Source organism: Leopardus geoffroyi, chromosome B2 (assembly GCF_018350155.1).
Source record: "Leopardus geoffroyi isolate Oge1 chromosome B2, O.geoffroyi_Oge1_pat1.0, whole genome shotgun sequence".
NCBI lineage: Eukaryota > Metazoa > Chordata > Mammalia > Carnivora > Felidae > Leopardus > Leopardus geoffroyi.
This window is the reverse complement of record NC_059332.1, coordinates 50,912,706-50,927,075: the sequence shown is the minus strand read 5'-3', so window position 1 is coordinate 50,927,075 and position 14,370 is coordinate 50,912,706. Positions and strand designations below refer to the sequence as shown.

General features: G+C 42.2%; 1 protein-coding gene across 2 annotated transcripts in view; it reads left to right on the top strand.

The window, feature by feature from the left end:
* ELOVL5 (ELOVL fatty acid elongase 5) overlaps positions 1-14,370 on the top strand; it is a 74,062-nt gene that overhangs the window by 16,099 nt on the left and 43,593 nt on the right. Inside the window, exon 2 of one of the 2 annotated variants that reach the window (XM_045498549.1) lies at positions 225-344. The exons of the other annotated variant lie outside the window; for it this stretch is intronic. The gene's annotated coding sequence lies outside the window, so the exon portion shown is untranslated. The remainder of the gene's footprint in view (positions 1-224; positions 345-14,370) is intronic. 2 annotated transcript variants of the gene reach the window in all.

Genomic DNA, 14,370 nt, shown 5'->3' with positions numbered 1-14,370 from the left:
ACACTTAGTTTAGATGTGGTTACATCTGGAAAGTTATGGTTTCCAAATTTCTTGTTTCTTCATAAAGTGCTTGGCTGTAATGATTGAAATTACAGCCTATTTCTGAGAAATGGGAGAGAAACCATCTCATGGCAACTATGTAGAATGTGTTGAGATTACAAAATTTTTTTCTGTGTATCACATTGCCTTCTGACCTGTCGTTGCTGTTTTATCTGTTTCATCAGTGTCCTTCCACTTGGTGGCATTTGCACCATGTATCGAAGCTTAAAAGAGAGAAGAAAGATGTTTCAATGAAGACTGTGCTGAATACAACTTAAGTTTTTTTAAGCCTATAAAGATAGGAGGTATGACTAATAATGACTTCCATAAGCCACACGTGAAATCACTTTGATTTCAATGAGATACTTCTACTTCATTCTCCAGAAAAGGAAGTAAGATTGAAACAAGAGATCTCATTCATTGACCAACTAAACTTTCTGTTCTTTCTGCCCTTTGATTCGATTAAGATTTATGCATGCTAAATCGTGGGTTGTCATTTACATTAATCAGTATCTCTGTGAGACAGAGCTCCCGAAACATCCGGAGAGCAGGCACCAAGTGCACCACAGTTTGCAGCCCTGTTGAGAAGGAGGTGAGGGAGGAGGAAATGTTGATCCTGTGCTGCGTGCTTTAACAGTTCAACTATACTCTCCACTGTAAACAAGGTCGTGTGGCTTTTCTCCCCCTTGAATTGAATTCTTGTTTCCCCTAATGAAACAGTCTGCTTGGCTTATAGCCCTTTCTCTGTAACATTTTCCAAACTAAGAAAGCAACTAGAGATAACATTTTGTAGAGAGAAACCTACAAATGACTGCTCTGTGGCTATGACCTGAAGGTGAATGCTCTGAGCTCTAGTTGAAAAGCATGATGGAGTCTTCATAACAGATGGGAGTATGTAATGTACTCCCAAGTAAGTGTTAAGCTTCACACAAGATTTGTTCTCTCATTGTCACTGCTCTTTTGAAATAAATATGCTTCAAACAGTGGAAGTCATGCTTGGAGAGGTGAAATGTCACTCTCAGATTCTTATTTTAGAGGAGAAGGGAGTGTCATGTAATTTTCCCCTTCTTTCAGTCATATTCATTCTCTGTCTCTCTGTGCTGACCTGCTTTTTCTTCCTTCGGCTGGGACTCTGCTTTGCTTCTGGTAATTATATTCCTGTACAATACCAGGGCCGTGCCTGCACCTGACACCCCATTTAGAGGAAGAAAGGAGGTGAGCCCACAGGCCAGCCAGTGATGCCGCCAGTAGATCGTGGCCGTGCCACAGCCCGTGGGGGGGAAGCTTTCTGTCTGAGGAGGCGGCATTTTGAAGTTTTGAAAAACCTCCTACTTGCTGGCTTGAACTGAATTGCTAAATGAGTCAAAGAAACCTGGGACCTGGTGAAAATTGGACAACTGAGGTGACAGCAGACAAAAGGAAAGTGTTTTTGTAAAAGGTGTTTTGCTGTGGCAAATCGAAGTCAGGAAAATGAATTTTTGACTTTCTAAGCTAGCATTTTCTCTTTTTATAAAAATGTATAAAGACATCAGCTTTTTATATAGTGGTTGATGAGTGAACATACTCTGTTTGCAGAACTGTCTGATGTGATTTAGCCACAGCAAATTTGGATCTCTCGTAATTTATGACTTAAAATTTTAGTTTTTGGTAAGAGTTTCCACAAGGAGTATCCTCATTTGAAAGGGAAGTTAGTATCACGCTTTGACTAAAGGAACTTTCAGAGTTTTTATGTCCACATAGTAACGTGAAAATCAGCTCATCCTGTTTGTGTTGGGTGTCTCAGCGTTCTTTTATCTGCTTCTACATTCAGTGTTTTGAGCTATCATACATCATGCAGTCTCTGAGACACTTTACAATGATGAGAGAGATGAGATTAAGCAAGTAATCTCTTGGTAATGTAACACAAATAGTTTTGGTCCCGTGGAACCCAAAAAAAGGGCCCAAGGACCCTTAGTGGTATCTGTGCTATACTTTGAGAACCTCTGTTCTAATCAGATCCTATTTATTTTATTTTAAATTTTTTAGCCCACAAGTGGGAGAGAGAGGCTGGGGGGCTGGGAGAGAGAGAGAAAGAGAGAGAATCTTAAGCAGGCTCTATGCTCTGTGTGGAACCCAACACAGGGCTCATCCCATGGCCCTGGGATCATGACCTGAGCCAAAATCAAGAGTCGAATGCTCAACCGAGCCACCCAGGCACCCCTATTTTATTTTTAAATAAGGACTACTTTTCTACTTTGCTATGAAAACATTTTTTTCCCCTTATTTCAGCACCGATTACCTCCTGTTTCTCTCTGCCTGAGTAAATTTCTTGATTTATGCCACAGGATCTCTAAATGTCATCTTCATATTTGAACATCATTAGGTAGACTCGTTTTGGTCATTTTATCAAATAAATGTGTGGGGTACCCTATTTAGGATAATATTTAAAAGTAAATCCATGTCCTCTAACAGTATTGGTCACTGTGTGGATGCTCATGAAACACTGTATTAGTCAGTTTTTTTTAATCCAAAGTAGAAAGGGGTAAATTCCAGGATTATAGTCTTGGGGCACCTGGGTGAGCATGCGACTTTGGCTCAGGTCTTGATCTCGTGGTTTGTGAGCTCAATCTCCACGTCAGGCTCGCTGCTGTCAGCACGGAGCCTGGAGCCTGTTTCAGATCCTCTGTCCCCTCCCCCCCCTCTCTGCCCCTCCCCTGCTTGCATTCTGTCTCTCAAAAATAAATAATGCTTAAAAAAGAAAAAGAGATTAAGGTCTCAATAGCATAAATAGAGCTTTGTAGATGTTCATTTTATTTTTTTATTTATCCTGTTTGCTATTTATGCATTATAGTATTTGGGCTTTCGGGTTGGCTGTCTTTTGGAATAGTTTTTAAAATAGGTGGTTTCTTTTTTTGTTCATGCCTATTTGATACTACTTTTTGTTGTTCTTGTTGTTAACTGTTGATTTTGGACAGTGCTTTTGCTTTAATAAAAAATTGCTGCATCATGTCTCACTTCTCCATCTTGTTCTGTTTACCCATTTAACCTTAATAATTTCGTGTGTTAAAAGTTTCTCTAGCCTTTTTTGTGTAATGTCTGATCATGTAGAGCTCTAGTTTGGGGACTAGAAAACCCTACATGTGCCTCTCCTTTATTTTACTCTAGCGGATTCTTTCAAAATGTTTATCTTCTCCAGTTCTATGTTGTCTGCATCGGGTGCATATTGAGCTGCACTATTTCTATATACCAAGATTTTCTAAGGGATATATTTTGCACTGACCAATGTAATAGTCACTAATAGCCACAGGTAGTTATTGAGCACTTGAAATATCGCTAGGGCAACTGAGGAACTGAGTTTTTCCCTTAATTTACATTCAGCCGCATGGGGCTCCTGTCCCTCTTAGTGGGCAGCGCAGCTCCAGGGATGTCTGGATGTTTCTTTTTAATGACTCATGCCTGGCTCATTCCTGACCTCAGTTTCTTGCAGGCTCATCTATTCATTTTTACAACCTTTTTGTGTATCTTACCAATTTTAGAGCAGTTAAGTTTCATTATCTATAGACTGCCTTATCACTGGAGAGGGAACTAGAGGGAGTATTGGAGCTGAAGAAATGGAGGCTGTTGATGTTGGCTGCTTTTTATGAGGTGTTGAGATGCTTCTAGATGAGATTTAAGGGGAAAACAAAGTTAAGGGAAGAATTTTTAGGCTGGGAAGGCTTGAACAGATCTGTCAGCAGAAAAAGGGAATTTAAAGGTAAAAGGAAATGAAAGTTGGGGCACCTGGGTGGCTCATTCAGTTAAACGTCCAACTGTTGATTTCGGCTCAAATCATGATCTCGGTTCATGGGATCAAGCCCTGCATCACGCTCTTGTGCTGACAGCACAGAGCCTGCTTGGTATTCTGTCTCCCTGTCTCTCTGCCCCTCACCCACTCTCACTCTTTCTCTTTCAAAATAAATAAACATGAAAAAAAATGAGAGTTGAATAAATTCTTGAAAGAGGCAGGAAAGGATCCAGATTGCAAGTAGGAGGAAGGAGAGCCACTCTTTATGAATTTGAAGGTAAAGAATGATTTTTTTTTTTTAAGTATTTGAATGTTTTTGAAATTCACATAATATTAACCATTTTAAAGTGGACAATTCAGTGGTGTTTAGTTGAACCACAATGTTGTGCTCTGTCACTTTTTTTTCTAATTTTTTTTTTTTAATGTTTGTTTATATTTGAAGGAGAGAGACAGAGTGGGAGCAGGGGAGGGACAGATAGAGAGGGAGACACAGAATGCAAGGCAGGCTGCAGGCTCTGAGCTGTCAGCACAGAGCCTGATGCAGGGCTCAAATTCATGATCTGTGAGATCATGACTTGAGCCAAAGTCAGAAGCTTAACTGACTGAGCCACCCAGGTGCTCCTGTGTTCCATCACTTCTGATTTCAGAACATTGTTATCCACCCCCAAAGGAGACCCTGTGCCCAATAGTGGTCACTCTGTTCTCCCCGCCCTGCAGCCTCTGGGCAACTGCTTATCTTTTTATCTTTCTGGATTTGCCTGTTCTGCATATTTAGGTAGAATCCTACAATATGTAACCTTTTGTGGGTGGCTCAATCAGTTAAGCATCCGACTCTTGGCTTGGGGCAAAATCTTAACGATTGTGACATTGAGCCCCATGTTGGGCACTGCACTTGGCATGGAGCCTGCTTGGGATTCTCTCCCTCCATCTCCCTCTGCCCCTTCCCTGCTTGTGTGCTCTCAGTCATGCGTGCTGTCTCTCAAAACAAAACAAAACAAAACAAAAACAAAAAACCCTTAAAAAAAATGTGACTTTTTGTATCTGGCCTCTTTGATTTAGCATAATGTTTTTGAGGTTCATCCAGGTAGCAGCATGTAAAAAGTGACATGACTTAAAGAGAAAGAGTTTTGGGGTGCCTGGGTGGCTCAATCGGTTGAGCATCCGACTTCGGCTCAGGTCATGATCTTGTGGTTTGTGAGTTCCAGCCCTACGTCGGGCTTTGTGCTGACAGCTCAGAGCCTGGAGCCTGCTTCGGATTCTGTGTCTCCGTCTCTCTCTGCCCATCCCCTGTTTGTGCTCTGTCTCTCAAAAATAAGCAAATAAATGTAAAAAAAAAAATTTTTTTACAAGGAGTGTTTAACATTAAAAAAAAAAAAAAGGAGTTTTAAGGAGGTCATCTTGGCATCCCTGAGTCTCAGCAAAACCATCAGTTCATCCAGTTGGAGTTGATTAAGGCTCCACAGAGATAGATGAGGATCAAGAGCATTTATGGAGTGGCTGGCCATGAGGTCCAGTCTGAGCAGAGAAATGCATTCCCAGGGGCCAGAGCAGGGGAGGTGGGGAGCCGAGGTCTGAATCTCCTGATGCTAATAACCAGGAGCAAAATGACTGCCATGGGGGAAATGGGAAGGAGTGGATAGGAAGGAACTTGCTTTAAGAGGGAACGGAATGTCCTGTTTCAAAATAGGGTAAATTTAGGGTCACAAGTTAGAGAATAGATGTGGAAATAGGAGCCCATGTAAAGTGGGGGTTAATGTCGTGTGTTCGTCACTCAGGGTCCCCCAGAAATGCTCACTGCGGTGAGCAGGTGGGCAGACCCGAGTTTCTAAGGAGGCAAGTCAGGTGGAAGGCCTCCCGGGTGGTGACGCAGAGCGTGCTGCTGTCAGGTCTGCTCACTCAGCTGGAAGCAGGGTGGTAGGAAGCGGACCTAGAGTTTCTTTGTGCTTCCTCTTATGAAGTCAGCCATTCTGGTTGGTGCTGAGATTAGTGATGGAGGCCAGTAGTGTTGACAGCAAGTCTACATTCCTGACTGTCTACAGAAGAAAGTTTTAAGGACTTACTGGCTTTACAGGACCTTCCCCCATTTTGTCCTGAGTCTGCTTTCCAGCCTCACGACCCAGCACACCACCCATTCCACAGATAGACCATGGGTACCCCCTGTGTCTCAAGCACTGAGCTGTTGGGATCTGGTGTACCAGACCAGGCACAGCCCTCAAGCCTTAGATACTAATTAAATATTCATTTGCATTTGGGGTGTGATTGGAGAGTAAACTGAAGGACCTAACCTAGCCTGGGGCTTTGAGGGAGGAGTCAGAGAAGATTTCTCTGGGGTAACTGATCTTTAATAGGAGGGTTGCAGACTAAATAAAGGGAAGTAGGAAGTGGGGCAGGCAGACAACGGCATTTCCATGTGCAGGATCTGCCAGAGTAAAGGCTGCAGTGGAGAAGAGAGAAGGAAGCAGGTGTGGTTGGGGTGCAGAGTGAAGGAGGGGAGGGCAGAAGCTGAGCTGGAAGCCGGGGTGAGCCAGTGCATGAAGAGGGCACTCATAAGCTAAGTGAGCGATTGTACATTACATCCAAGATCAAGGGACATAGTTGCATCCAAGATGGGACAGGAGTGGCCTGATCAACTTTGCTGGTTTAAAAAGAATACTGTGGTGCATTGTGGAGATGGATGGGCAGGGATGGGACTGGGTGCCTGGAATCCCACTGGGGTCCATGTGAAACACAATGGTGCCCTTGTCTGGAATTGTTGCACAGATGGGAAGCGGATGTGATAAGGATAGCAGGAGATGGTACCAGCAGGTGAGGAGATGACTCAAGTGCTCTGCTACCCTGCCCCTTCTTCCTACTGTATCTTTTCATGTCTCCATACCCCTTTTGGTGCTGTGCCTTCAGCTTGAAGTACCCATCAACACTTGGCCTCCTGGGCCTTCCACCTTGTAAAACCCTTCATAACCTGGTCACATACCACCTGTGTGTAGGCTTCCCCGGTGTCCTGTTCAGAAGCAGTCTACTTCACAAATATTTACGGGGCTGTCAACATGTTTCAAAGTGCTTTAACTCGTTGCTGACTTGATCTTCTAGTGAAGGCGGAGTGTTGTCACCTGCATGTCAATTATTCAAGCTGCTTGATCAAGTTGAGGTAAAATCTGAAACATTCCTCAGGCCCGCCCAGTATTGTAGTTCTTCCCACAGTATGGCAGCCTGTTTATCCCTCCACCCCTTGGTATTTAGAATACCCTTCCCTCATTCCTTGTCCTGCCCACACCTACTAATCCTGTGTCAGGTCAAGCCATTGCTCTGGGCTCTCTTCATGTCCCAACACCAGATCTCTCTCTCTCTCTTCTTACCACAGCCCTCACCTCTTTGGCTCTCCTCTTACTGGTTGCTTTTGTGGTGTTGACTTTCCATGTATATGTAATCCCAGTTACGGTAGATAATTACAGACTCTTTCAAAGTTTTCTCCATCCAAAAGAGTACCTGTAAATAGTTGGCATGTGCAAGTATTTACACATGGCTTCTAGTCCTAGTAAATTCCCACAAGTGATAGATAAGATATGGGCACTTCAAAAAATCAGCATTTGGATATAAATATCATACATTTGGCTTGTGACACGGTAATGGGTAGCCTAGAATTTGTGTTTCAGATGATTAATGCCCAAATAATTCTACTTGCTGTTTCTTTCCATAAATTATTTTGTGCTGGGATAGAACATCTAAACATGTGTGAAGTTGGTCAGTAGTAAATTGAGTGGGAAACAAATGGAATTTTGGAAGAGAAGTTGGAAACTGACCTTCCTGAAAGAACTTAACTATGGGATAGGATTTTCACATTAGAAAGTAGACCTGGAGGGTGGGGCAAAATTGGGAGACTTTAACACAGTGCTCTCCTGCCTTTATTTAGGCTGTGTGGAATAGGGTTATCCGTGTCTGACAAAATCCTTGTCTTCAGGTGGATCTGTGCTCCCAGCCATTGAAGAGAGGTAGGATGTTACTTATGCAACATTCCCATGGGCCTGTTCTTTCATATGTCAAACCTACGCAAATACTTTTATTTTCTTTGTAGATAAATTTTGATTATTATTATTAAGAGGGAGAGTGAGCATGAGCAGGGGTGGAGCAGAGAGAGAGACAGACAGACAGACAGACAGAGAGAATCCCAAGCAGGCTCTAGGCTCCTACCTGTCAGCACAGAGCCCAACAGGGGACTCAAACTCACGAATTGTGAGATTAGGACCTGAGTGGAAGTCAGACACTCCCCCGACTGAGCCACCTAGGTTCCTCCCCCACTCATTCTCTGCCTCTCTCTCTCTCTCTCAAAAATAAACAAACATTAAAAAAAAAAAAAAAAAATTAAAGAGCTCAAGTTGTAGAAGCAGGCGGCCAGGGTTTGAATCCCATAAACCAGGCACAGGCTCAGTGGTAGTGTGCAGTAACTTCCAGTGTGTAAGCCTCCATTTTCTTTTCTGTAAAGTGAGGAAATAACCCTTTACAGGGTTACTGAGAAAATTAAATAGTGCATGTGAAATGCGTGATATGATGCTTAGCAGTACTAAGTGTTCAGTGTTAGTTACAATTATGATTATCATTGTTGTGTTTTCTATTTTTAATGATGTTACCATCCCCAAGCCAGGGACTCTCTAAAGGAAGAATATTATGGTTTCATAATGAAATCCTCTTAACTCATTAGTGAGGCATTACAATCTAGAATGATGGGAGATTTGTTTGATGCTGGAACAAATTAGGCCAGAGTTAATGCCATTTCATCCTATTAGACCTTGGATAGCTTATCCTAGGGCCTGCCTGACATTTTGCTGATCAAGTTTTCCTTTCATTGTGACTTAATTCTTGGATAGTGTGCCTCTTGTCGTCATGAGGATTTTTGTGACCCAAGTAGCAGGTGGTTCATTTCTAAATTGAAGCCGTTGGGTCTTATGCCACTTACTTATTCTGGATGTGGTGACTGAGCTAAAAAGTGTGGGCAAGAGAGAGGACTCGTTGGGGTTTTTCATTTGCGTCCTGTGAAATGTGTATGAAATTCTCTGTGAGCAAGTCAAAATATTTTTCTATTTGCCTAATCAGTTCCTCCCTCATGGATTGAGAAAAATCAGGCTGTTTCATGATACGTTATTGACAACACTAGTAATGACATAAACTGAATTTGGCTGTTTCTGCTACTGATTAGCAAAAAATGACCTATCTTCTGCAAAATGTACACAGTTAAAAAACCCAACTGGTAGTCTTCTTACTTTGAGTTATTAAATACATTAAACATTTGGGTGGGTTTTTTGCTTCTTTTTAACATTTGCTTATTTTAAAGCTACTTTAATGACCCTCTCTTACTAGAATCAAATTTACTGTTGTTTTATAGGGCTCCTTTGTGGTTGGGTTATAGATAAAATTTTTAAAAAGAATAGTCCATGTGCCTAGACAAAATAGAAACTCAACAAATCCTTTATCCTTTTTTTTTTTAATTTTTTTTTGAAATTTACATCCAAATTAGTTAGCATATAGTGCAACAATGATTTCAGGAGTAGATTCATTAGTGCCCCTTACCCCATTTAGCCCATCCCCCTTCCCACAACCCCTCCAGTAACCCTCAGTTTGTTCTCCATATTTATGTCTCTTCTGTTTTGTCCCCCTCCATGTTTTTATATTTTTGTTTACCTTCCCTTATGTTCATCTGTTTTGTCTCTTAAAGTCCTCATATGAGTGAAGTCATATGATTTTTGTCTTTCTCTAATTTCACTTAGCATAATACCCTCTAGTTCCATCCATGTAGTTACAAATGGCAAGATTTCATTCTTTTTGATTGCCGAGTAATACTCCATTGTATGTATGTATATATATCTTCTTTATCCATTCTTCCACATCTTCTTTATCCATACCACATCTTCTATCCATACCACATCTTCGTTATCCATTCATCCATCTATGGACATTTGGGCTCTTTCTTTTTTTTTTTTTTTTTTTTTAATTTTTTTTTTTCAACGTTTATTTATTTTTGGGACAGAGGGAGACAGAGCATGAACGGGGGAGGGGCAGAGAGAGAGGGAGACACAGAATCGGAAACAGGCTCCAGGCTCTGAGCCATCAGCCCAGAGCCTGACGCGGGGCTCGAACTCACGGACCACGAGATCGTGACCTGGCTGAAGTCAGATGCTTAACCGACTGCGCCACCCAGGCGCCCCTGGGCTCTTTCCATACTTTGGCTATTGTGGATAGTGCTGCTATAAACATGGGGGTGCATGTGTCCCTTCGAAACAGCACACCTGTATCCTGTGGATAAATACCTAGTAGTGCAATTGCTGGGTCGTAAGGTAGTTCTATTTTTAGTTTTTTGAGGAACTTCCATACTGTTTTCCAGAGTGGCTACACCAGCTTGCATTCCCATAACTATGCTTTTTAAAATCCATGCTTGTTGTAGCTAAAGTTTAGCATGCAGAAATGTTCATTGCAGTGTTATTTTAAAGAGTAAAACTTAGGGGTGCCTGGGTGGCTCAGTGGGTTAAACATCTGACTCTTGATTTCAGCTCAGATTGTGATCTCATGGTTTGCGAGTTTAAGCCCTGAGTCCCATGTTGGGCTCTAGGTTTACAGCATAGAGCCTGCTTGGGATACTCTTGTCTCCCTCTCTCTCTCCCCTCCCCTGGTGGGGGGAGCACAGGCACGTTCTCTCTGTTTCTCGCTCTCTCTTACTCTCTCACAAAAATGAACAAACTTAAAAAAAAAAAAAAAGGTGGGGACCACCTGGGTGGTTCAGTTCATTAAGCAGCCAAATCTTGACTTTAGCTCAGGTCATGATCTCATGGATGATGAGTTTGAGCCCCATGTCGGGCTCTGGGCTCACAATGCAGAGCCTGCTTGGGATTCTCTCTCTCTGCCTCTCTCCCCACTTGTGTGCACTCTCTCTCTCTCAAAATAAATAAACGTTAGAAAAAAAGAGTAGTAAAAATTGAAAACAGATTAAATGACTAATAATAGAGGAATAATTAAAGCATTTATAGAAGTCTTGTTCCAGAACTCAAATTAGGTTCCTGAGCTACAGTGTTGAAATGCAAGATTATAAGTATGGGCTTTTGTATTTTCTACTTATTTAAAAAAAAAATTTTTTTAATGTTTATTTTGAGAGAGAGTGTGTTAGCAGGGGAGGGGCAGAGAGAGGGAGAGAGAGAGAGAGAGAGAGAGAGAGAGAAAGAATCCTAAGGAGGCTCCCTGGCAGCACAGAGCCTGACACAGGGCTGGAACCCACTAACTGTGAGATCATGACCTGAGCCGAAATCAAGAGGCAGATGCTTAACTGACTGAACCACCCAGACACCCCTAGAATGGGCTTTCTTAAAGTACAGAAAAAAGTAGAAGAAATAGATTAGTATTTTAAATATTTATATGTACATTATAGAATATTAGCATAGCTCCTTGCTAAATGTTTTACATGAATCATCTCATCTGAAAGTATGAGTATTTTTATTCCTAGTTGAAGGGAATATCCCCGATGAGACTGAGGCTTTCAGAAGTTAACTTGTCCACCATCACTCTAATAAATGGTAGAAGGGAAATATGGATTCTGCTACATTCTTCGCTTTTACTTTTTTAAAAAAAATTCTTAATGTTTACTTTTTGAGAGAGAGGAGAGACAGTGTGTGAACAGGGGAAGGCAGAAAGTGAGGGAGACACAGAATCTGAAGCAGGCTCCAGGCTCTGAGCTGTCAGCACAGAGCCTGATGCGGGGCTTGAACTCACAAACTGCGAGATCAAGACCTGAGCTGAAGTCAGATGCTTAACTAACTGAGCCACCCAGGTGCCCCTGTTTTTACTTTAAAATGATACAAAACAAACAAACAAAAACCCTTTGCTTTTCCAAATTTCCTGCAGTAAATATCTCTTTTTTATTTTTATTGTAACATTGGAGGGGCAGTAGGTGTGGTAGTTAAGAGAGCAGGCCCTGGCATTGGCCTGGATAAGTGGCTCATCTGCTCTCTGCCTCAGTGTACTTATCTGTGCAAAGGGGATGTGTGAAAGAGTGATAGGAGAATTAAGTGAAATCATCCTTGGAAATTTATAGCAGAAAAACTACTGACTCATTGTAGGGACTGAGTATTAGTTGCTATTATAATCATTATGATCCTCAAAGAAATGGATTTGAAAATAAGAAAAAAATCACTTGAAATGGTGAGCTGGTTAGGTTCTCAGTGGTTATTAGCTTTGCATGGAGAGTTGTTAATGTGATAGGAGAGTGGCTTGAGAAGGCACCTTGTAGCAGTGATTAGCAGACCATTTAGTAAAGGGAAATAGCAGCTTGCTAAAGAATTCAGCCTTGAGAAGTGTGTTGTAATTCATGTAGTAACATAGTGGGCTTAATGTCGTTTTTTTGGACAAGGGTGCGTGAATCCCTAAATAAAGGTATGGCGTAGGTCCCAGCATAAGCTTGAACTTCTTGTACTTAACGTCATGAACTCACTGCACAGCTCATCTTCTAAATGTCTTCCCTGGAAGAGAACATGTTTTCAGTAATTTGCACCCCAATAATTCAACAGGCACATCTGAAACTGTATCATCGATCTGTGATTAACTAGACTAGTAGTAGAGCAGTACATTTCTAGATGGCCAGAACTTTCCCTGCTCCTTTCTTCCAGCCTGCTTGCCCCAGTGCTCCCTGACTCCTTTGAGTAGCAGCACCCCATGCAGGGTGCAGAGTGGGAAGCCAGAGCTTGGACTCCTTCTTCTCCCTCACCTGGCCCGCCCCTGGACATCTCTTCCCTCTGGCATCTGCATTCCCTCCCCGACATGGCCTTAGAGAGTCTTCTGTCCATGGCAGTAGTCTTCTAAGTGATGTGACCTTCATCTCCCCTTCTTTACAGTCTCCTGCACACCCCCACTCCTGCTCTCCCTCCCCAGCTTAAAACACTAGAGCCATTACCTGCTCTCCAGCATTTTTCACCCCTCTCCCCTCTATCCCATCCTCCACTGGCAAGCCTTAACCCAAGCATTACTCTGTGAAGCCTCACCTGAACCACTTGTCCCTACGTAAAATTGTTCTTTTTTTACTCTCCCATTTCCCCCTGTACGTCCTTTGTCAAGGCACCTCTGTCACTTTATTACAGTTATTTATCACTTCTCTCTCCCTTGCTAGACTCTGACCTCTCTGGAGGCAGAGTTATTGTCTTGTGGATTTCTCTGTCGTGATGCATTCAGTGTATGTTTGATGGATGTTTGCTGCTGATAATAAAAGAGCTGCGATGAATTGAGGGACTGTGCATTGTGCCAGGTGTTTTATATAATCTCATTTAATTCTCCCAACAACCCCATGAGGTATAAGCATTATTTTGCACATGTTTATAGATCAGGAAACTGAGGTCTATACAAGGTAGCAGCTTTCCAAGCCTTTTATGTTACAGTGTTGTATCAGAGCACAGGATTATAATTCAGTTTATAAATATTACAGATTATATTTTCTTACAGAAATATTGAGACTCTGTAGTCCTACAGGTGCCATTTCACTATCAGTTAGGTGATGTAGGGCCGATCTGGAGATCTATCAACCGCTTACAGCTAGGGTTCTTAATTTGGTGACATGGGGTCCCCTAGGATTTAGAAGACTCTAAATGGTAGTTTTATCATTTGGAGAGAGAGAGGAGGTCTCTTTTGCTTTAGTCAAATTTTTACAATTGGTGTGGGATCCCCAAAAGGTTAGTAACTACTGATATAGCATTATTTCTATAGAAAATAGAATTTTCCAAAGACCAGAAGATTAGTTTACAGGTTAACATCTGGAACATAGCCTTTTCTTTCACCAAGATTATGTGTTTTGATAACTTAGATGAATGAAAATGACTCACCTCAGATATCAGGTGTTTTTTTTTTGTTTTTTTTTTTTTAAGTATTTGTTTTTGGGGAACCTGGGTGGCTCAGTCAGTTACGTGTCCCGACTCTTGATTTCAGCTCAGGTCATGATCTCGTGGTGGAATCGAGCCCCGTTTCAGGCTCTGCGCTGGGTGTGGCATTTGCTTAATATTCTCTCTCTCCCTCCTCTCCCTTTGCTTCTCCCCTGCTCTCACTGTCTCTCTCTCTCTCTCTCTCAAAAAAAAAAAAAAAAAAAAAAAAAAGCCCTAATGAGAATTACTGTTTTACAGTGTCTAAAGAAAACTAAGCTACCTAGATGCCTTGTTAGATCTTAAATGGCCAGTTGCCTCTCTGGTATGGACTGAATGTGTGTGTCCCTCCCCACCAAATTCATACGTTGAAGTTTTAACACCACCCCCCAGCCTGTCACCCCATCCCTACCCCCAGTGATTTGGTATTTGGAGGTGAGGCCTTTGGGAGGTAATTAGGGTTAGGGGAGGTCATGAGGATGCCCATGATAGGATTGGTACCCTTCTAAGAAGAGACCAGAGTGCTGTGTCCCCCACTTTGTGAGGAGACTGTTGGAAGGTGCCTGGCTGTCTGCAAGCCAGGAGGGGAGCACTCAACAGGAACTTTATCTGCTGGCACCTTATTTTGGATGTCTCAGCCTCCAGAACTGTGAGAAATAAATGGCTGTTATTGAAACCACCCGTCTGTGGGAT